Source organism: Corythoichthys intestinalis, chromosome 20 (genome assembly GCF_030265065.1).
Source record: "Corythoichthys intestinalis isolate RoL2023-P3 chromosome 20, ASM3026506v1, whole genome shotgun sequence".
NCBI lineage: Eukaryota > Metazoa > Chordata > Actinopteri > Syngnathiformes > Syngnathidae > Corythoichthys > Corythoichthys intestinalis.
This window is the reverse complement of record NC_080414.1, coordinates 14,030,080-14,055,026: the sequence shown is the minus strand read 5'-3', so window position 1 is coordinate 14,055,026 and position 24,947 is coordinate 14,030,080. Positions and strand designations below refer to the sequence as shown.

General features: G+C 38.9%; 1 protein-coding gene across 3 annotated transcripts in view; it reads right to left on the bottom strand.

Moving 5' to 3' along the window:
• The window catches only part of cdh19 (cadherin 19, type 2), a 337,720-nt gene that overhangs the window by 254,472 nt on the left and 58,301 nt on the right, over positions 1-24,947 (bottom strand). The window lies entirely within an intron of this gene.

Below are 24,947 nucleotides of genomic sequence, written 5' to 3'. Positions count from 1 at the left end.
TGTTTGAAAATAATTACATTTTCACAAAAAACATGAATCAAATGTATAATCAGAGGGTTTCATACACATATGTAACATGCTTTTATTGGTGGACTTTAAATTTTAATAATTTTGTGACATTATTCTGGCCCATTGCCTTCAAAATCAGCTGTCCCCCGATGGGAGCTTTTCTTTTCAATTTGATCAAAAAAACTAAAAGTAATTATGAAATTTAATAATAACCTTACCAGATTAAAAAGTTTATTGCTATGTTTATAAAAAACTACAAAAAGTGAATTTTGAAAAAAATTAACCATCATTTTCTGATTGATCAAAATGTGTCCCTCACCTCCTGTCACTACCGTCAGATTTTTTGTAAAATCAATAAAATCAAGCAAGTACAAGGCCCACTACATTCCTGAGGACCTCTTTTCAAACCTTCACTTCTTCTTCCTGGTTCAAGATCACTCAAGGTCCTAAGTTTGCCATTTTCTCTAAAACCTGTATATATTCTTTTAAACTGCTTCTGTTGCCACCATAACATGTCACCACCGTATCTTTTGTGTATAGAAAATAAAATAAAATTATAACATGAATGTTTAATATTTAAGAAGAGGTTTGTGGCAGCTAGCAAGAGAGTGAAAACAAGATGGCTAATGTGGACTACCTCTGCATAGCATGGAAAAGACTAGATTTTTGTCACTACCGTCAGATGTCACTACCGTCAGACTTTCTGTTTGACGATGGTGACATACAGACTGATGGTAGTGACAAAAACGTCCAAATGGTCCCTAAGGAAGGATTAAATATGATTTGCTGACCACAATTAGTACAGTTATAGTTTTTTATTTTTTATCTATCTTTATTTGATCTGTATTTGTGTATGAGAATAGTTTCTTCTTTATTTCTTTTATAACGATACGATTCACTTCTGGTCAGATGGCCCCAGCAAGCAGTATAAAAACAAAAAAAACTTTTCACTTCTCTGCAGTGTCCCTCCAACTCTAGGTTTCCAGAGCACCACCTGGAACTTCTTCCCCACCTCACATGGGAAGGGAGCCCCAGACGGGGTTGGAGGAACTGTGAAAAAGGCTGCAGATAGCCTTATACTGAGTGGAAAGGACATTGTGGATGGCAGTGTCTTTCATGAGATGGTTGATTGTGCAGTACCAAGGTCTTTATTATCACAGAAGCTGTCATGCAACCATATGATGCACTCCTAAGTCAGACACTAAAAGCTGTACCTACCACTCGGAAAATCCATCAGGTCATCTCAACCAACCAAAAAGACTGAGATCAAATGCAGGTTGCTGTCCTGTTTCTCCAGTGAACCAGAGATTTTCGAATGTTTCAGCCCTACGACATGCCAGTTGAAGGCCAGCATACCCAGGGCCGAGGACGACGGTGGCCCACTGCAAAAGAAAAAGAAAAGTCCTCTGGCAATGCTCATGGAGGAGATGGCGCAGGAAGAGGAAAGCGAGCCACAGGAAGTGGAGGAAGGTGAAACACCAACCAGCAGAGTTCCACTTCCTGATGGGACTGTAGCATATCTATCTGCTGATAAAGTTCAGTGCGGAGATTGGCTTGCAGTGATTTATGACTAGAACTGGTGGTTGGGAAAGGCTGTAATGGTGGATGCTCAGCATGAAGTGGTACAGGTGGAATTCTACCATCCTCATGGGCCTAATCCACAATTCAATCCAAAACAGGGAGAAGGGATGTGTGCTTCATACCATTTCAACATTCTGGTCAAACTCGTGGAACCATCTGCACCAGGTCGTGCAAGCAGAAGAAGGGAGATATACAGCCTGTCTAATGAAGTCATGGACTACATAGAGGAGAAACACGTACATTATAGGGGCTGACAAAGCTGAATGAGTGTTGGAGTGATAAAGTTGTCTTCTCTCCAATAGGACTATATGTTCAATACACAGTTTATATGCACTAGTTGGCAGTTTACAATGTTATGACTTAAACATTATTTTCCATTGTTAATTGATTATTCTTGTCTGTGATTTGATTATTTTGTTCTTTGATTGTTCCTTATGTTGCCAGTCAAATATGTATCACAGTGATCATACTTTTTCTTTGTTTTGCAAATTGTTAAATAAAGTTGTAAAACAAAAAAACATGACTGGTGGTTTATATTATGGAATTATATGTGAAAATGGAGGGCACTGTCACCACCGTCAGATATGTGTCACCACCGTCAGGTCCAATGTAACCACCGTCAGAGGGACTTTTATTTGCTTTAAATACATATGTTTGTAATTTGTTACTTCAGTGCTCCTGGGCTATAGAGGTAACATTCTATTTTATTAGAGAAATGGGTTTTTAGATTTAAAAAAACAGTATTGACATATTTAAGTGAAAAGTAAACATTGGATTATGTAAGATCTTATAGAGGAGTATACTTGAAACGGTATAAAAAAAATAAAGTGAATATTTACCATTTAACACCATATACGTGTACTTATAATGAAAGGCATTGGTTTGAAAGCTCCAAATTGGTATTGGACAAGAAAAAGAAATGAGCTTTTTATTGTGTCTGACGGTAGTGACAAATGCAACACAGTGACTCAAAAAGCATCTATTTTATGAAAAAGGTAAAAATTGGGGAGCTGACACCGGTACATTGTTGAACAGCTAAGACATTGGTCTATAATAACATTACTTCAGATTTTGCAATCAAACCCCCCCCCCCTCCCCAAAAAAAAAACCTGTTTTAGGCAAATTCTCAAGAATCACTGATATACGGTACTAAGTAATGCTTCCAATAAATTTTTTTTATGGCTTTAAAACTCTTTATAGGGTACTCCTTCAAGTCCAATGAGAAACTATATTTTCAATAACATAACCAGAGTTCATTTCTCATTGAAATTCTTCAACATTAACAGGAAGTCACCCAGAAATGACTCGAAACCAATAAAAATCGACCCCAAATGAACAGGTGGCCAGGAATGTTCCAAAATCAAAAGAGTGATACAAAAATGGCTCAAATTTAAAGCAACACTAGGTAACTTTTCAACCTTTACAAAATATTTTCATAACATTGTAATATGTTGACTGACAACTAGTTGAATGATACCTCTTTTATAGTATCTTGAGGGCGTCTGTATCACTTTCCCCAGCACTAATTAACTTAGCGGAGGGTGGCGGGAACCCTGCCAGACAAAAAAACTACAGATGTGCTGACGGCTTTAGAAGTAGTTTTAGCTTTTGAAGTAGTAAATTCTTGCAAATAAATGCTCAAATCGCGGAATTTCTATAGACATGAATGTATAACGGTCTAGATTCATGGTTAAAAGCAAAAAACGGGCAGTTATTGTTCATTTTTTGGGAATATTTCACAAAAAGTTACGATACTGTGTAATCCAACATGACGGCCGTAACGAAACAAAACTTTTTAAGATGAAAATTCTCGTGAAAAAAATGCTTAAATCGCGGAATTTCTATAGATATGAAAGTAAAACACTCTAGACTCTTGGTTAAAAGCAAAAAAAAAAAAAAAAACGGGCAGTTATCATTCATTTTACGCAAATATTTCAAGGTAAAGTTAGGCTATTTTTTTTCCATCAATTTCACCAATAATTTCATTGTATTCACAAAGTTGCAAAGTACATGCATGGTGCGAAAAATATAATAATTACCTGGAATCCCCGACAAAATCACTTGAGACACTCCTGCCTGCTCGAATGCAGTAAAACATTTCTCCTATTTCCACCTAAATCCGACGTTAGAATGCAGCGTGCGTTTATCACAGTGAAAGCCAACTCAACTTCTGCCTGGGTCCAGTCCCCTACAGGAAGGCGTGGCGTAATGTCTGTGGGAGCTGTCTTGTCAACTGATGGTGGAGTCTATGACAAATGTTATGAAAATATTTTATAAAGTTTGAAAAGTTACCGCGTGGTGCTTCAAGTTGTAGAAAACTACTAGTATTACTAAAAATGTTTTGACAAAATATCTGCCAATCCTGAACCAAATCCATGAAATTTGCAATTTTTACACAATGCCAGGGGAAAACCATGATGTTCAACTTAGTTTCCGCTGAATTAAAGATCCAGATTTGACTAAATTAAAAACAAAAATCAGACAAGCTCTTGCATAAAGCCTGGTTTTCATTTGATATGCCCTGGGGCTGCTATACTTCAATCAATGCGGTATCGTTTCTACTCCACCGCAAAAATTTTCATTTGAATAGAGTTGCCAGTTTATTAGTTTATTAATGATACCAAGAATTAGTCAAATATCTTCAGATCAGGCTCTAATTTGTCGTAGCATCGTCTTTAGCTATTTAGATGCTAGAGTGTATCCTTTCCCCTCATTGATTCTGCAAGTTTGTTGTTATTGAGACTTTGAGATCAATGCCATTCAAGGCTCAGAGCTTCAGAGGCGTGTTGTTGTTGTTGTTGTTGTTGCTGCTGCTGCTGCTGCCAGTCATTCACATCCCCGGTGAAGTGAGCCTTGTGCGGTTTCCGCATGCCGACTGACTAACGCTCCCAGAAAACTGAGCGACAGCAGCAGAATCTGTATATCATTAGTTCTAGTTTCAATTTGGCAATCTAAACTTTAAAAATCATTAAAAAGCACCCACGTTACGGAGCGCACGTGCCTACGGGGCGCTTTGATATTTCCAAGCCTGTAATCAAGCGCCAACAACCGCTGCTCGTTAGCGTTATGAAATGATCGCTCTTGGCAAAGGATGCAACGTCGAGGGATGTTTAGCGACAAGGCTAATAGCAATAAGGACATAGAAGGGATGATGAATGATGAATGAAAGTATATAGCGGCAGCAAGCAGGCGATGGCGAGGGGAGCACTTTGTCTCGTTATTGCAATGTCATCACAAAAAAAAGACAAAACGACACAGCCGGCTGGCCGGCCTGAAATAAAAAAATAAAACGAAAATGGATTTATCTGTTGGCCTTAAAAAGGCTGCTGCCGATGAAAGAATCATGAGATAAACAAACTGACAGCCTCAAACTTCAGTCCAGTCACGCCAAGCCGACTGAAGAACATCGCTTTCAACCCACGATTAATCGGATTTGCATGAAAGCAGCGAAGAAAAAAAATATGCTGGTTTCGGAATCAAACATGAATGTTTTTTTCGAGCATTGTCTCTCATGAAAGCTCCAGCAACTGACGGATCTGTCACAATCGTGGGTCAGCGCACAGGTCGGGGCGACACATCCATTTGCTCCGTTCTCTTGCCGCTGACCTTCAAAGTGTATGGATTTTTCCCGCTGGGTGAACAGCACAAGCTCTGAGAAGACGCGGGGATCCGCTCGGTGCCCGATGAGTCGATGCGGTGGGATAAGGGAAGCGGAACGGAACAGAACCATGAATAGATGGAAGAGGGAGGGTGAAGAAAAAGGCACGTCAGCGTTTTCTATGCCTGAGGCAACCTGATAGACTCGCTTCGGGACGATGTAAGGTGACACGTCGTGGACAGCTTTGACGTCTATTTTTATTGCTTTTCACGGACATGCTGTTAGACATGCGAAAACAATCAGTCAACTGTGACAGGTTTTGTTACCAAGCTTGTCAGGGTTTATGATGAGTGCTAAAAGCCTCTGATTGTCATTGAATGTAAACACAGCAATAATTAATGAAGCACCACTATCAGTTCGTGGGAGTGGTCAAAGTATGGTCAATGAGTGTTGATGCTAGAGTTGTGGTCAAAACCAAAAGTGAGAGGAAACCAAGACTTGCTTGAAAACAATTGCATTAAGTCAAGAGCAAGTCTTGTGTATGGGGCGCCGTTTGTAAAGCAGAACATGCTGAAAATTACGACAACATTTTTTCACATTTAGTGCCACACAGTGTTAAAAACGTGGTGTGAAATTTTTAGTCACTTTTTTTTTGCACATTTACAACATTGTTTAGCAACTTAAATATTTTTAAATAATAAGTACTGTATTGGACTTGACTGTGTAAATCCAGAACTAAATATTTATTGAAATCGTAAATGTTAAATGTATTTCCGAAATGTAAATCTGATATGTATATCCTAAATATTTACCTGAGATTTATATCCGAAATATTTATTTTAAATCTGAATTTTATATTTATATCCTTATATCTTAAATCTAAATATGTTATAAATGTTACATGTTAAATGTTGTCTAAATGTTATATCTGGTTGCAACTATATATATCTAGCGTAATATGCAAATTCACATGATGGAGACTGGAAGTAACAAAATAAAAGCTGGAGAAGCTCAGGCTGTTTACCTTGCTTGAAAACGAATAAAACCTTCTCAACGGTGGCAGTTGGCTCTTGGACATGAATCATTGTTATAATAACAATATCTAGGTAAAATACACATTTAGTAGAAAGCATTTAAAGAGTTTTAGTGGCACTTTTACACACGAGCCCAGTAAAGTTACTATGAATAGCCACACGGGGTCTCTGCTGGACTGGACTGGACAGCAATGTTGTTGAATTCTCTTGAAGGTCAGTTGAAGAGCTTTTGGATTTCGTTGTAATTTTACGGATATAATCTGGACGAATTCGTTAAAATAACCATGTCATTATTAAGGCGTAACTGCAAGGGTAATTATTATTATTATTATATATATTTTTTTTTTTTGCACTTAATGGTCCCTTCCCAAACCCGGAAATGTGACGTAAATTCCAAATTCCATGCAAAAATAGACACTCCACAGCAAGAGAAGTTAGGCCCTAAGGCTATAAGGACCAAAAGACATTGCAAACAATACAGCTTGTGTTGAAAATAACCCCGACCCTTTTATTTATTAATTTGGTTGTTGTAAATTGATAAAGCCAAGATCAAGAGTTTACCAAGTCAAGACTAGGACTGAGACCAACACAAAGGGTCCAAGACCCAACCAAAGCCCCTTTCACACATACCTAAACATCGTTAAAATGTTGGGAACTAAACGGGTAGCCCTTATATGTGAAAGCAGTTTTCCGGGTCGACTGACACAAAGATGACGCGGACATTTACCAAGTTGACTCTTAGTATAATGTCCGGGACTTTCCTGGGAAGCGGTATGTGTGAAAGCAGGCGTTAAAATTCCCAGGTCACAGAGCGATGGCTGATGATGTAAATATCATAGCGGTCCGATCTTCATTTCCTCTTTCTTCACGGTAAGACAAAAAGTGGTAAACAAACATCGCAATTATCAAAATGGCAAACTGGTTTATTTTGTTGCCGATCAGGACCGAAAATGACGTAATGTCCTGGTTCTAAATTCGCGCCTGCCGCCCTCCCCAGATAGAGACCACTGAGTCAGCAACACGGGACAAGTCTGTGAAACTGCCTGGACATTATGTCATTTTTGGTCGGCATCAGCTGTCACATTCTGTTGGTCGGATCGTGTTTTGTTACAAAGTTATAACTGCAGCCAATTCAAGCTCATCAAGACTGTTTATAAGCCCAGGCGATACAAGAGAAGGGTGCTGAGATATTAACTTGCTAGGCGCCATTCGACACCTTGTACTCTCGAATTTTGTGCATTTGCTAGCTTGTTCGTCTGCCGCCCTTGTTTTGAAATCCCGTACGTTGTACTGGTATTTGAGTGTATTTGTTTTGTTGTCTTATCGGCTCTCTGCCTACCTTTTAGGTTATTATAATTGATCCCCGTAGACCTAATGTCACGGACCCATTGTGTTATTCCCCCTTTTCCGCGATCATGTGTATTTTTGTTTGTATTTAATAAACCCTTGAACGCGTCCCTCCGTTGCTTTGAGGTACAACCTTGTTTCCGGTGTTGTGGACCCTAACATCGGCAACAAAATAAACCACACATTTCCAAAGAAGGACACTGGACTTGGCTCTAAGATCCAGTAGCAATTTAAGTTGTGTTTTCTGTTTAATTCAGCTTTTTCCAGGTTGCTATGTTGATAATTGCGATGTTTTTTTTCCCGCTTTTCGCCTTACTGTGAAGAAAGAGAAAGTGACGATCGGCCCGTCATGATATTAACGTCATCAGCCATCACTCTGTGACCCGTGAATATAACACCTGCTTTCACGCACACCGCCTCCTGGGTAAATCCCGGACATTATACTAAGACGCGACTCGGTAAATGTCCGCGTTATCTCTGTGTCATAATACCCGGGAAATTGCTTTCACATACAGTGGGGCAAATAAGTATTGCGTCAACCACCAATTGTGCAAGTTCTCCCACTTGAAAATATTAGAGAGGCCTGTAATTGTCAACATAGGTAAACCTCAACCATGAGAGACAGAATGTGGAAAAAAAAAAAAAACTCACATTGGTTGATTTTTAAAGAATTTGTTTCCAAATTAGAGTGGAAAATAAGTATTTGGTCACCTTCAAACAAGCAAGATTTCTGGCTGTCAAAGAGGTCTAACTTCTTCTAACGAGGTCTAACGAGGCTCTACTCGTTACCTGTATTAATGGCACCTGATTTAACTCATTATCGGTATAAAAGACACCTGTCCAAAACCTCAGTCAGTCACACTCCAAACGCCACTATGGCCAAGACCAAAGAGCTGTCAAAGGACACCAGAGACAAAATTGTAGACCTGCACCAGGCTGGGAAGACTGAATCTGCAATAGGTAAAACGCTTGGTGTAAAGAAATCAACTATGGGAGCAATTATTAGAAAATGGAAGACATACAAGACCACTGATAATCTCCCTCGATCTGGGGCTCCATGCAAGATCTCACCCCCTGGCGTCAAAATGATAACAAGAACGGTGAGCAAAAATCCCAGAACCTCACGGGGGGACCTAGTGAATGACCTACAGAGAACTGGGACCACAGTAACAAAGGCTACAATCAGTAACACAATGCGCCGCCAGGGACTCAAATCCTGCACTGCCAGAAGTGTCCTCTTGAAGCCAGTACACGTCCAGGACCATCTGCGGTTTGCTGGAGAGCATTTGGATGATCCAGAAGAGGACTGGGAGAATGTGTTATGGTCAGATGAAACCAAAATAGAACTTTTTGGTAGAAACACAGGTTCTCATGTTTGGAGGAGAAAGAACACTGAATTGCATCCGAAGAACACCATACCCACTGTGAAGCATGTGAGTGGAAACATCATGCTCTGGGGCTGTTTTTTCTGCAAAGGGACCAGGATGACTGATCTGTGTAAAGGAAAGAATGAATGGGGCCATGTATCGAGAGATTTTGAGTGAAAATCTCCTTCCATCAGCAAGGGCATTCAAGATGAGACTTGGCTGGGTCTTTCAGCATGACAAGGATCCCAAACACACAGCCAGGGCAACAAAAGAGTGGCTTCGTAAGAAGCATTTCAATGTCCTGGAGTGGCCTAGCTAGTCTTCAGATCTCAACTCCATACAAAATCTGTGGAGGGAGTTGAAAGTCCGTGTTGCCCAACGACAGCCCCCCCCCAAAAAAATCACTGCTTTACAGGAGATCTGCATGGAGGAATGGGCCAAAATACCAGCAACAGTGTGTGATAAGCTTGTGAAGAGTTACAGAAAACGTTTGGCCTCCATTATTGCCAACAAAGGGTACATAACAAAGTATTGAGATGAACTTTTGGTATTGACCAAATACTTATTTTCCACCATGATTTGCAAATATATTATTTAAAAATCAAACAATGTGATTTTCTGTTTTTTTTTTCCACATTCTGTCTCTCATGGTTGAGGTTTACCTATGTTGACAATTACAGGCCTCTCTAATATTTTCAAGTGGGAGAACTTGCACAATTAGTGGTTGACTAAATACTTATTTGCCCCACTGTATAAGAGCTGCCCGTTTAAATCCTGGGATGTAAACGCTGTTCAGGTGTATGTGAAAGGGGTTTGAAAGTGTCCAACCCACATAATTCCTAGGATATCTCTCCATTTGTGAAAGCGATGACCCGGGTAAATCCCATGTCACCTTACACGGGATTTTACCGGGATAAAAGTCTGAAAGGGGCTCTAGACTTGCCTGAAATCAGTGAATCACTGAGGTTAAGCTCAAGACTTTGGTGCGTCAAGACAAAGACTGAAACAAGACCAAAACTGAGACCAAGGCGGAGTCTTCTGGGAATCGAGTTTGAGACCCAACCTAGACTTGCCCAAAATCAGGAATCACTGACATTAAATCAAACAAGTATTTTATGTGTCAGGACAAAGACTAAACCTTTTTGGCATCGAGTCCGAAACAAGGCCAGGACCTTTAGAATATGTCTAAAACCCAAGTGTACAACACAACTTGATACTGTCTCGCACTCACATGATAGATTGAAGACTAATTCCGAGCACCGGCCTTTCATAGCTTAATTGCAAATCCGAAGACAATGGACGCATGAAAGTGTGAGAGCCCGTGACATTTACGGTCATTAAAGACTCACACTTCTATTTTGGTACGTCCCGGGATCGTTAATGAACCTTAATGTGCGTTCAATGGAGAGCAGGAGAGTGTGCAAAGTGCTTTTTATCTAAAGTTGAGCATGCGAATGCAGCCTAGAGTGCCTCTGTTGAGGTGCTATTCACTTTATCGGGTTACATTTGCTCACTTTCAAGGCAGCTGGGCTGGAAGGGGAGGTGTAAAACTATACACCCGTAATGCCAGAGATTGAGTTCCAGCGCCACGCGGCTATGTCGGACTATTCATTTGAACAACGCGGTGCAGATAGCAACGCCGCAGTATCGATCCATGTCTACCGCTCTAATTCCATCCCCGTCTCCAATATCTCCCAGATTGGTGGCCAGCCAGAGGAGCGGATCCATCACGCGCGAGGTACAGACGTATCGCTACGCATCAAACAATTGTTTTTTGGCTTAACTCGCTTCCTGATGAAGTTCATTGATCTGCCGAGGCGCTCGCTGCAGGAATGATTGGTTTGATCCAAGAAGAGGCATCGGCCCTAATCACCTAGATGGGACTTAAAATGTCACAGTGGATAAAAAAATTGGCCTTTTGACTTTATCGCTCTTGACCTGCAATTGGATGGAGGTGCCACCTGCTATAAAGCCCACACAAGACCTAATAAATGGACATTTGTATGCCTTTTCATTCTCAAACGCTCAAGTTTTGCTGCAGGGTTTTTCCCTTAAGGAACATGAAATTTGTTAGGGAAGAGGATATATAAAAATTGTGCCCCCAGAGTTAGTTTAACTTAGCAACTTGGAATTTTGTAGGTGTGTCTATTATGAGAAGGCCCACAAAAAAAGCTCAAGAACCAATGCCCTAAAAGATAAAGAATGTCTGCTCTCTTATGGTGATTGATAAATGATCGCGGCCCAAAATATTTGAAAAATTCAGCTCCTAAAAGAAGTTTCATTTAGCAATTCAGAATTTGATAGGTGTGTCTATCATGAGAGGACCCACAAAAAAGGGAGGGAGCCATGCTCAAAAACAAACGGAAGGCCCGCCAACTTACGGTTATTTTAGAGAGTTGCCAGGGTCTTTCAAAGAAAAATGGTGACTTGATATTTTTTTTAATTGAATTGAATTGATTTTTTTGGTGTAAAGCTTTGGAACAAATTAGATCCTGGAGTGACCAGCTCAGTGTCATTGGCTGTTTTTAAGAGGAGGTATAAACAAATTTTATCAAACAATTATGTTGCTGACTCAATCCAACTCTTGGTCATGATAAGAACTGTACAAAAGGAAAATAATGTCTGGGTGACTCAAACCTGCAAACAAAACCAAGTGTACCCAAAACAAGGGAGGTTTTAAAAAAATAAAAAGAAAAGAACTCAAAGCTGATGCAAACAGAACTCAACCAGACATCACAAGGACAGATACTCATTTGGCTATGTAAGTGTATAGACAGTTGGCTTTTAATAGTAGTATTGTGACATTCTGTAAAGACATGGAACTGGTCAAATGGTCACTGAGTGCTCTGGACAAGATCTTCTCTACAATGTGATCTTCCAAACCACAAACATTTTCCGTCATACCGTTCCTAAGGTATGAGCTATTTTTTATGTCCCAAAAATGCAGGGAGAAATCCCTTCGCTTTCAGCTGCAAGGCTCAACCCTACCCCACTGGTTGTTGTTAAGTGTAAGTTTGTTAGCTGTGCTACACGATGGCTGGAGGATGTGAAACTCAACATTTTCCCCCATCGATAAAAACGAAATTGCTGGTATGGGAATACTTCCGTTACGAAAAAGTTACTGACTGCCTTGGCTTAGAGGAGAAAGGCTAACCGACTTGTAAAACATATTTGCAGAGGCAGTACCTCCAATTAGGGCTGCAGCTATCGAATATTTTAGTAATCGAGTAATCGACTGAAAATTATATCGATTAATCGAGTAATCGGATTAAAAAATATATATTTTAGGTAAAGAGCAATTGTAAATTGACATGAGAAAACAAGACATTTCATCTAATATCTAACTATTTTCAGTCAATGTCTTTATTTACAATGTACATTGTTGAAAACAGCCAACAATTGCATCTCAGATGTGACTAGAATAACTAGAATTTTTTTTAAAAAAACACTGCTTTCACTCAAAAACTTCAAGATCTTATAAAAAATATATATATTTCTTATATATATCTTTCCTACCTACAAATGTCATTACGCCTGATAACACACATCACTTAAAAATTAGCTGTTTTTCCCACGTGTATCAATTGAATTTCTATTTGTGTCAAGCAATTTTTAAGTTCTAGTTAAGGTTTAAGTTAGTCTATACGGTAAGTCCTGATAGGACTTTGAGTTTTAGCAGTGTTCAAAATAAATGTATGATACCTGCTATATTGGAGCACTTTAGGCACCACTGCTACTTGGTGCTTTATCCAGCAATGACTATTGAGCTAAAATTGACAGCATCATTAAGTTTTTATTTTACACCCTCATCACTCTACAGCGCTATGTTTTCACAGATTAAATAAAGCCTGTATTGAAGAAACATTAGCCACGCATCGACAGAGGTCATAATTGATAGAAACTAGCCCTCCGCAGGGCTAACGTTACGTGAGCGAGTGACAGTAACGTTAATCTTATTTATTAGCACTGAGAAGTCCACTGCTTTAAGATGGCGGCTGTTTACCAACGCCGCCGAGTTTGTCATTCCGCATCTAGTTCTACATACATGTGATATCTATGAGATGCATCAAACGCAACCTGCTACCACCTTAGCATCATGCAGGCGTAGTTATTAGCAATGTCAGCGTAGTTTGTAGCGGCTGTCGGCTGCAGTAAGTTTTTTTTTTTGTTTTGTTTTTTTTACGCACGTGACGTCAGCGCATTGTCACACATTAAAAGTAGTCCGGACAAAACGTGATGCTTAGAGCTGGCAAAATTAAACGATTCCTCGAGGTGAATAAAATTACTCGGATCAGTTTTTAAACTCGAGTTACTCAAGTTGTTCGAGAATTCGTTTCATATGATGATGATCATAATATGATTTCGCATTTATACAAAATTAAAGGTTAGTCAACACTGTCATGAACGTTTCCCACCAGCTAAGAAAGTTAACTCCAGCTTGTTTAGTGTGTCTAGCGATGGTAAAACGTGGCGTTTTTTTTCTCTCTGGCAACTGTCTGTGTTGAGAAAGAGAGTGTGTGTGTGTGTGTATAATGTAAACATGATACGAGTCATACAAATGTGATTTTTATGGAAAATAATTCAATTATTTTTAGGGTTGTTGCGATCATGTTTTTTTTTGCTCCCGATCCGATCGTTTTAGTTTGAGTATCTGCCGATCCCGATATTTCCCGAGCCGATTGCTTTTTTTTTTTTTTTTGCTCCCGATTCAATTCCAATCATTCCCGATAAGTTTTCCCAATCATATACATTTTGGCAATGCATTAAGAAAAAAATGAATAAAACTCAGACGAATATATACATTCATTGTTTATTATGACAATAAATCCTCAAGATGGCATTTACATTATTAACATTCTTTCTGTGAGAGGGATCCACGGATAGAATGACTTCTAATTCTTAAAGGATAAATGTGACTTTGTATATTGTGACTAAATATTGCCATCTAGTGTATTTGTTGAGCTTTCAGTAAATGATACTGTAGCCATTTAACTGTTCTGCCCAAATGCATGATGGGAAGTGCGACCATGACTGTGCGTAGGGGCACCAATTGATATATCTTCTCTGCGTTGGGAAATAACATAGGGTGTTAAGAAATAGATCAACTACTACCTTTCTTCCCCACATTGCTTCCCACGATACTTCTAATTGTTGAGGAATTTTAAGGCGTTAACCAACTAAAAAAAGGCTCCAAAGACTGCCAAAATTCACTCTACTCATTTTACGCTGCCTTTTAGCTCTATATATAGGTAAAACGGCGCCATTATAGATTGAACGCGACAATGCGTGAGTGGGTCGTGCAGCGCATGCGTTAATTGCGTTACATATTTTAACGTGATTAATTTTTTTTTTTTTATTAATTACCGCTATTAACACGATAAATTTGATAGCCCTACTTTAAGCCAAAACTAAAGACTCTGGATGAGTGTAAGACATTTTGTCTGTAACGTTAAATACAATTAGAAAACAATTTAATTAAAGAAAAAAAATAAAAAAATAAAGGCATGTCCGATATTCTTTTGCCGATTCCGATACTTTGAAAATGACGTGATCGGACCCGATCGATCGGCATCTTTTAATTATTTTTCTTCTGATGGTAATAATTTTGAGCTGTGGCCGTGGGTTTAGGCTCCTGTTCAATGGAAAAAAAGTTGTTTTTTTTACCCAGATATCTCAAAGTAACACATTTTAGAGCTGTAATTGCAATACCGTGAAATTTTCGATTAAGGTTATCATACCGTCAGAATCTCATACCAGCATATGCCTATTTTGTAGGTGTATCTATTATGAGTAGACCAGCTAAAAGTATCTTCAATCAAAGTTTTTAGTGGTCAATTATAGCCATTTCCCCCCCCCAACTTTCAAGGTCGCACTACTGAGTGGCTGTTCGACTGGTCCTGATCCAATGTACAAATGTTTGGCTTAAGTGGAACTCCATTATTGAGTTCCCGCTCCAGTTGTTCCCCTTTCTGCGGTCATTAGGCTTTACTGCAAAATCTTTACCAACGTTCTCATTGGTCTGCTAATTGTTAATCATCAGCTTCACTTGAATTTTCACACCAAACTGGCATCACTAGCTCAAAAATAGCTGTTTATTGTGATGTTATATTGCCTTAGCGTCTTCAAAATCAGATAAAGCTCCAAAATAAACAGAGTTAAATATAGAAACATTACCCTTGAGAATTGGATTCACACAGGGTGCACATACGGGATGCGTACACACAGGTATATTGTTTTTGTTCTAATATTCCGCAAACAACGATGACTCTGTTTCCTCCCCTGCCGGGTCTTTGGAGAAACGTTGCTTTTGTGCGTGGCAGCGCTCCTTCCAGATCAATTATTCCCACTCAAATAAGTAGAGGCGGCCATGTATTATTCAAGTGGCAGGCAGAGCAAGGGGTTGAAAGCCTTCCCCTACGCGGGGGTGTTGTAGCTCTTTTATTTTTCATGACCATAGAGGGACGCTTTGGGACAGTTCTTTTTTTTGCGGCTAATTTAGTTAGAAGCTACATGAAAAAAAAAAATGCTAGTTGTTCGAAGGTCAACTCCATTGTGACGTTAGCATCTGTTAGCGGCATGGCGTCTCTGTCAAGCATGCTAGTCGGCAACTAAATATATAAAAAATTAGCTCTTCCTGTCACTAGATATTATCATTAATTACAAAGAAACGGTGTTCTATGTGGAAACACTGAAAGAGACCCCTCTTGTCACCTTGTTGAAGAATATCGCATTAAAATCGAATGAGCTTCTCCGAGAGGTGCTAGTTTTCTCACCGTGTTTAAGTGTCGTTAAGATAGAAATGCACAGTAACACTTATTGTGCATAGGCGGAGTTTGACTTTTGGGGCAGGGGGGGCACAACATGTTGATGACCCCGATTGTCAGCAATAAAATTAACCTACAAGAATATTTATAATAATAAGTTGACAATGAGTGTTTTTTGTTTCCCATCATTCTTGAGGGGAATTCTAAATCAGGCTGCTTAGGCAATACTTTTCGCCAAGATCGTCATCCATTGAATATGGTACGCCCGCCAGTGTCGTGCCAATGTAGTTACTCCACTCAAAAATTGTATTCCATGGGCGGAGCCATATGGAGGTAGATTTGTGTCTTTATTATTCAATCAAAAAAAGTTGCTGCAATCAAAATATATATTTTCAACCAAAAAAAGTCGCTTCAATCAAAAAAAAAAAAATGTTTGAATGCAAAAATAAATTTGAAACTCAAAAAAACTAAAAAAAAAAAATGCATGTGAAAGCTATTTATCTTTGATTAATTTATTTTTTGATTGAAGTTTTTTTGGAACTCAAAAAAATGCATGTGAAAGGTATTTTTCTTTGTTTTAAAAAAAAAAATATATATATATATATATATATATATATAATTCTCAACCAAATAAAAAGTTGCTTCAATAAAAAAAAAAAAAAAAAGTGAATGCAAAAATAAATTTGAAACAACTAAAAAAAAAAAAAAAAAATGCATGTGAAATCTATTTATCTTTGATTAATTAATTAATTTATTTTTTGAAGTTTTTTTGGAACTCAAAAAAATGCATGTGAAAGGTATTTTTCTTTGTTTTAAAAATATATATATATTATTCTCAACCCAAAAAAAAGTTGCTTCAATTAAAAAAAAAAAAAAAATGAATGCAAAAATAAATTTGAAACTCAAAAAAACTAAAAGCATGTGAAAGCTATTTATCTTTAATTTTTTTTTTTTTTTTTTTTTTTTTTTTTTTGATTGAAGCAACTTTTTTGATTGAAGTAATGTAGTTTTGTGTTTGGGCCAAGATTGAAGCAACTTTTTTGATTGAAGTAATGTAGTTTTGTGTTTGGGCCAAATATTGGCTTGGACATTTTTGTCTTTATTATTCAATCAAAAAATAAGATGCTTCAAACAATCTAATTTTCATTTTTTTAAAAATCAATCAAAAAAATGAAAAATTTCAAAAATCTCAATAATGGAAAAAGTTTTTGAATGCGAAAAAATATTTGAGATTGAAAAACACAATTTGAACACTTAGTTTTTCCATTAAAATAGTTTTCTTTGATTGAAGCAATCCTTTTTGTGTTTGGGCCATATTATGAGTAGGACATTTGTGTCCAAATCATTTAATCCCCAAAAAAGTTTTGGAAAAAAAATATTTTCAAAGAAAAAAATCATTTGAAAAATAACATTGCCCTCCCCTAATTTTTTTTTTTTTTTTTTGAAAATTATATGCAAAGAAAATGACCGTCTAAGTTGCTAGTCACATGATCTGTTCGAAAAATAATTTTGACCCATTATAAAAATATATATTTTTTGTTCATTTCATTTTTGTTGCAGTTTTATTGCTTTACAACTTATATATATATAAAAGAAAGTCAAATTACATGCAATGACACTGCCCCCCCCCTTAAAATCCGCTTACGTTATTGTGTCGTAGTAGACGTATAATTCTCGTTTCTTTTCAAATTGATAACTTTCGTACTCCTTGAAAAACTTTGACCAAGATGGGTGGTCGGTCATCAATTGTAGCTACTTCTGACAAATTTCGATTCAAGTGACATCATTCACTTCTCGTTTAATGACTTGTGCAGTTTAGAATTATGGCTTTCAATGCGGTAGCGGCGAGAGGTGATTTATACGTGCTTAATAATCATCAATCAGGAAAGTACCGTGGAGCCGAAGGCGATTTGAGGTTAGCCGCGGTGAAAATACTCTGACCGCAAAGGCGACTACAGCAGTTTCTATGATTGGATTAATTCAAGCTTGCCGCCCGCTTATTATTTCGAGCCGTATTTAAGTGTAAATCATTTAATACGGTCGTGCCATGAGATAAAAATAAATGAGATACGAAGAGAATTACATGTCGTGTCTGTGTTCTTTACCTGGTTTCAGTGGAATTAAAAACAAAATTTCTTACTGTATTCATGTAATAGAAATACAGTATGAACTGATTTTCTTCAATTTTCTTTGCATTCATCTCAGGTAAGCTGCCATTTTGTCCATCGGTGACCAATTATATGACGATACGATATCGATTCTTTGGACAACAATATGATATTTGGCGATATTATAATGGCAGGCACGATTCGATTTGATAGCAGCAGCTTTGACCATTTTAATTAGTGTTGCATGGATACACTTTTTTGGCTCCTGATACCGTTTACGAGACCCGGTTGTCTGGTATTGGCCGATGCCAGTACTGTCCTGATTAATGTTGCACAAAAACAGATACCACTATCTGTGGAGGGGCCGATCCAGCACTAAAATAGTAGTATCGGTATCGGCGAGTACCAACAAATAGGGCGCCAATACCATTTACTGGTATCACTAGAATGCAGCCTTCTTTCTCCTGACAGTCACTACCAGTGTTGGGCACGTTACTTTAAAAAAGTAATTAGTTATAGTTACTCAGTACTTCTTCCAAAAAGTAACTGAGTTAGTAAATGAATTACTTTATAGTAAAAGTAACTAGTTACCAGGGAAAGTAACTATTTCCGTTATTTTAAAAAGAAGTTGTTGTATGTCAAAGAATTTGAAATTTTCTGAGCTGTATTCGAGTCAGTTGAATAGAGAAGAACACAGAGGTAGTTGTGTTATAGAACCTTGTAATTAAAGAAGTCCCGATCGATCGGGACGCCGATCGATTGGGTCCGATCACGTCATTTTCAAAGTATCGGAATCGGTAAAAAAATATCGGACATGCCTTTTTTTAATATATATTTTAATTAAATCGTTTTCCAATTGTATTAACGTTACAGACAAAATGTCTTACACTCCTCCAGAGTCTTTAGTTTTGGCTTAAAGAAGGGTTATCAAATTTATCGCGTTAACGGCGGCAATTTTTTTTAAATTAGGCACGTTAAAGTATTTAACGCAATCAACGCATGCGCTGCACGACCCACTCACGCAATGTCGCGTTCAATCTATAATGGCGCCGTTTTACCTATATATAGAGCTAAAAGGCAGCATAAAATGAATACAGTGAATTTTGGGAACCTTTAGAGCCTTTTTTTATTTGGCTAAAGCCTTACAATCCCTCTCTCAACAATTAGAAATATGTTGATCTTTTTCTTAACACCCTATGTTATTTCCCAAAGCAGATAAGATATATCAATTGGTGCCGCTTTGCAGTCATGGTTGCACTTCCCATCATGCATTTGGGCAGAACAGTTAAATGGCTACAGTATCATTTACTGAAAGCTCAACAAATACACTAGATGGCAATATTTAGTCACAATATACAAAGTCACATTTATCCATTAAGAATTACAAGTCTTTCTATCTGTGGATCCCTCTCACAGAAAGAATGTTAATAATGTAAATGCCATCTTGAGGATTTATTTTCATAATAAACAAATACAGTACTTATGTACTGTATGTTGAATGTATATATTCGTCCGAGTTGTATTCATTTTTTTCTTAATGCATTGCCAAAATGTATATGATCAGGAAAAATTATCGGGAATGTTTGGAATTGAATCGGGGGCAAAAAAAAAAAAAAAAAAAGCAATCGGATTGGGAAATATCGGGATCGGCAGATACTCAAACTAAAACGATCGGGATCGGATCGGGAGCAAAAAAACATGATCGGAACAACCCTACTTGTAATATTTACTGCACCTCACCAGCAACAGACTTATCCTAGACTTGAAGTGCAACAAAAATAAACAGTAAGATTTTTCGCCACTAGCTTTATGGTAACGTGTGTAGTTGTTAGGTGCTTCAGCAGATTTGAATTGCTTACCACAGATGTCGACAAAAGCTTTGCCCCGGGACATAAATTACACTTTACATGCACGTTCTTTCCTTTAATTTCTGCCATCTTGAAATAGTGTTTATAGCTCCACCTCATAAAGGACAAATTTTCCTGTGAATGCTCTGCCATCATATCCCTCTGCATCTGTTTTGCGTGCCTGTGTTTGCCGTACGCGCTGTTCCGGTTTGTGTGTGAAAACACCGACTGATTGGCTTACCATGATACATGACTAAACCTCAGCCAATCACAATCACTTCCATCGCATCTATCCAGGGGGTGCAGTCAGGTAGCCTCGTCCCCCTACTTCTCCCGTCACCCTCATAGCGTCTGCCGTCCTCAATATGGAAGCAGCATTCTTGCTGGCTGACAGTGGGGGATGGGAACGAGGCTAGCATTCAGGTGTAGCAAACACAGAAACGTTAGCAAGCTTTGGAAAGCATTGTCTAATTGAATGAGCAGGAACAAACTGCCTTGAGTCATAAGAAGTACGTGCGCTATTCTCGAACCTGAACGCACCCAAAGTCTTGGATGACAAATAAACAGAGCAGAGTAGACTCGCTACAGCTGGTAGTTTCTTCAATTTATTCAGAGTAAGTAATACACCGCTTTTGACCGTCAGTAACGGTAACGGAGGAAAAATAGTTAGATTACCCAGTTTCTGAAAAAATAACGCCGTTATGTAATGGCGTTATTTATAACTGCGTTATTCCCAACACTGCTTACTACACACAGCTATCGCTATTGGCCTGCTCCAGACCAATAAGAGCGGGCCAATAGCCGCTCTTAACCAATGCCGGGACAGCTTCTTCAAATGGAGGAAAAACAACCAGGAGAAGAAAATGTCCGCGGTTTGGGAATATTTCAGCATAGAAACTCCGTCGAGTACAATGGCTGCATGCAAGATTTGTGGCCTGAAAGTTTCAATTTCAGTTTCTTTGTGGCCTGAAAGTTTCAATTTCAGTTTCAATACCTCGAACCTGATCAATTATTTGAAGACGAAACATGTGAACGAATACAAACAGTTTGAGGCTGCAACTGCAGCAACTGCTACCAAGAAAAAGGGGGCTGGACCGCAGCAACAAACCCTGGTCAGTTCACTTCATCTACTTTACTTTTATTGTCTTTTACTGAAAGAAATGCTGCAGTAATTTGAGACCTGTTTCACAAGTGCCGAAGAAGTAAGAAAATTAAGCTAAGCTAAGTGGCTAAGTTGTGTGTGTGCATGTCAGAGAGAGAGAGACTTACTTGTGCACTGCTTGCACAGAGAGGAGGCTGATAGAGAGACAGGATGCTGCAGTCAATTATTATTAAATTATTATTTGTCACCCAACCATGTATGCAATAAAAAGTTCTACTGGATTCACTTAGTCTTTTTCCTGTTTCACAAAGGTAAGCAGCAGCCTGACAAAATCATGATAGCAATGATTTCACATCCAAGTATGTAGCCCTTATATATATGTATATTTATACGTATATAAATTCCAAACAGAGTGGTATCGGAATGGTATCGGTATCGGCCGATACTGCACAGCCCGGTATGGGTATCGGGGCCAAAAAAAAAAGGTATGTCGGAGGGCTCAAATAATCATTCGCTGACACCCTCTGACTTCAAATGGATTGGATGTCAACTAGCGAAAAAATTCATTTTAAATTCATAGCAGAAGAATGACTGGACGTCACACAATTGGATCAATCATCATCTTGGGAAGGAAAGACAATTGATTGGATTGTTGGTTAACCAATGTATGTGTTGTTTTTGGGAGCCCTTTTAATTTTCGTATTAGCCTTTTGGACGATAATACTTATTACTCAGTCATATTTTAGTCATCTCAAAATGTGTGTCTTCGTCTAATTTTTTTAACGAAACTCAAGACTAATTTCGTCTAATTTTAGTTGACGTTTACTAATAATGTTTTCGTCTGAAAGATAAAGAAAATTACTCCAAAAATAAAGGTTTCCAACTATTTCGAATTAATATTGACAGACGAGCACATATTTTAGCATCTACAAGGACAACACCAGATTGGTGATAATACATACTCACAGACCCTAAAGGTTAAAGCCACATTGTATATTCTCTTTTGCCAAAATAAGAAGACAAATCTTAGAGTGTGTGTCTCAAAACATGCAATGGGGAGACCGGAGAGGACACTAGTGGGTGAGTTGGGGGGGGGGGGGGGGGGGGGGTGCAGCACATCAGGAGTGACACAACCAGACACTGCTAAGATGCAGGCTAACTACACATAAAATGTTACACATTGTGAACATGTGACAGAAACTATTGCGCATTTTCGTCAAGTTCTTGTCTCGTCAGACAAAAACTGGCATTCCCAAAACACGTTCTAAGTCGTTATCGTCTCGTCATCGTCGTGAAAAAAAGTATTTGTTGACGAAATATTTTCCTTATCGTTGACGAAAACAACACTAATCAGTCGGTACGCCCCTACCGGAAACCGTATAAACAGCACGAACATATATTTTCAATTTAGCATGACTTGCAAAGAAGAACATCTGTAACTTAACGCCCTAAACCTGCAACTTTGATTAACGACCTCTACAGCAACTCCTCTCAAAGAATCATCAAGTCGAAAAGCAACTCTGTATGGAGTGGGCACCACACTAATTGTCCTCCACACTTGCCTCTGGAGAGCCCTCTCGGTGAGCTCATTAGCGCCCCCTTCAGAAGTGTTGACTTTGAGCCTCCCACTCCAAACAGGGTCACTCGAGCATCCTCTGCCACCGCTGCCGCTTTCATCCTCCAGAAACGCCGCTTGCGTCATCTCCGACTGTCAGAACAAAGACCATCCGATCCGAGGCGCCTTCCCAACCAAGCCAGAAAAAAACACGACAACCAAGACATGCTGTTCGACTTTTAACTTGTATCTGACTGATTGTCGTGTGCCTGGAAACAAAATATTGCTTCTTTTTTCCAGGAAAACTCAGACTTTTGCATGCCCACTTCTCGACATTTTTTGCCAGTTGCTGTTTGACTTTTGCTTCATAAATCATACACGCTCCAGATTAAGGATTATTTATGACCAAGAAAAACTGCAAGGTGAGAAAGTGCCTCGGGAAATCATAGCGAAGTTACAGTTTTATTCATTTGTAAATGAAGTCTTACTATATTTTCTACATTTATTGTTGTTGTTCCTACTTGTGTGTCTGGACAAAATTGCAAATCCTCAAATTTATTAATCAGTTTTTTTTGTTTGTTTTGTTTTTTAAATTAACATTTTACTAACTTTCCAGTGAATAATGTATGACTCCGAAATCTAAATACCAAAACTGATTTGAATTGTGAATTTAATCGTTGGCAAATCTTCGATTCTATTGACTGATGACTTTTTGAGGATGCAAAAACTTAACTGTAGGCAGTAAGCGCGGTCGGTCCATAGGGCGAGCTAGGCAAATGCTAGGGGCGTCGAAGCGTCCAAAAGGGCGTTAAGAAAAATGTTCAAATAATATTTGATAGCAGTATTCAAAAAATTAAACAACACAAAAAAACAAAAGAACCACATTACATATAGCAACAGGTCTTTAAATAACAATGAAATCATTTTTCTAATGCGCCTTCTGCCCATTTCACTGTTTCCTGTGATGCGGTAATTTCACCACAGTCTCTAGTTTCACTCACCCCCCCCCCAGGGGCGGACTGGTAATCTGTAATTTCTGGAGGATCACAGAATGGCCGGCGCTCTGGACGGCCGGCGGCCGCCATACATACACCACTGTTTTTATCCCCCCCATCCTCTATGATTATGTACAGTTCGAATCCAATCCGAAAGGTGGCAGCAATGCGCCTGGCTGTTAACCGCCAATCTGATAGGAGAAGAACGAAGAAAGCACAGAGTAGCCTACTTTGGTAAAGGCTTACTCCTTGTGGAAGCAAAATAGCAACGAGCGTGGATAAGCAATATGGCAAAAAAAGAGAAGGGTGGCGCGGATAAGGTTAGAGAGAAAAAACTGAAGAAACTCGAGAGCGAAGCATCGAAATGTCACAAGTTGACACACATGTTCGCAAGCAGCAGTTAGCAAGCAACAGCCGGCTAGCAACAGCCCAGCCCCGGCGATGTTGAGAATGGGAGTGGCAGCCGCTGTCACGTGCAGCCGGTGCAGGGAGACACAACAGACGAGGGAGAGGGTAATGATGAGCTGGTGGAAGTTCCCCTGACAAGCGCCCATTGGCAGTGTATCAAATACTTGTTCTCCCCACTGTATATTGGCAATTGTTATCCACCAGGTAGCTACATTTTAAATGAAATAAATGGCAATTAAAGGGTTAGTGGCAGCTAGTCCATGTCCCCGTTTGCAATCGTGTCAAGTTACAGTATGCTAGTCGTACTATGCAGAGGTGTCGCGTCCCATTAGGCAAACCAGGCAATTGCCTAGGCCCTCCAGCCAGCGGGGGCCCCCAGAGGGCCAACAGATTTAGCAGACTCCGCTTTACTGCACTGTCGCAGCAAAAGTGCGACAGTGCCAGTGAAAGCCTTGTATCTTTCCCTGATGGGGCCCCTCTACACTCCACCCCCTCCCTTACGTGACTCTGAGTAAGAGTGAGCGGCGATTTGGCTTTTTTTTAAATTGGCGTATATCCAAAATGAAGAGAAGTTATCCTTCTGGAAGCGACAAAAGAAAGTCCCCCTTACTTGCACAAGCTCGAAGGGCCCCATGTTGCCTGGGGCCCCCAGGGACCCTTGCCACGCCTCTGGTACTGCCCCTCTCCTAGGAAAAAAATATTTTAGCTGTAAAACAACATATGCACACGTAGCAGCTATATTAATTCAGAAGAGATATCGTCTCCTGCCTTTTTCTGGTTCTACATAGAGATCCTGAGAGTGTTCTGTTCATTTCTCAGTGAGTATTCAAGTTGAATGTATAATTACAGCCGCTTTTCATTGTGATTTATCATAAATCATAACATGTTTTCTTTTTGCTTCAGGCAGTCTCCTGCCTTTTCTGGTTCTACACTGGACTGTGCTGTTAATTTCTCAGTGAGTATTCAAGATAAAATGTATAATTATGCAATTTGTAGTTCTTCATGCACGAAAATGGTGCATTTTATAATAAAATGTAAAAAGAAAAATTCTCCAAGGAGGAGGGGAGACAGAAAATCTTTTTAAAGAATTTATTTGCAAATCATGGTGGAAAATAAGTATTTAGTCAATACAAAAAGTTAATCTCAATACTTTGTTATGTACCCTTTGTTGGCAAAAATGGAGGCCAAACGTTTTCTGTAACTCTTCACAAGCTTTTCACACACTGTTGCTG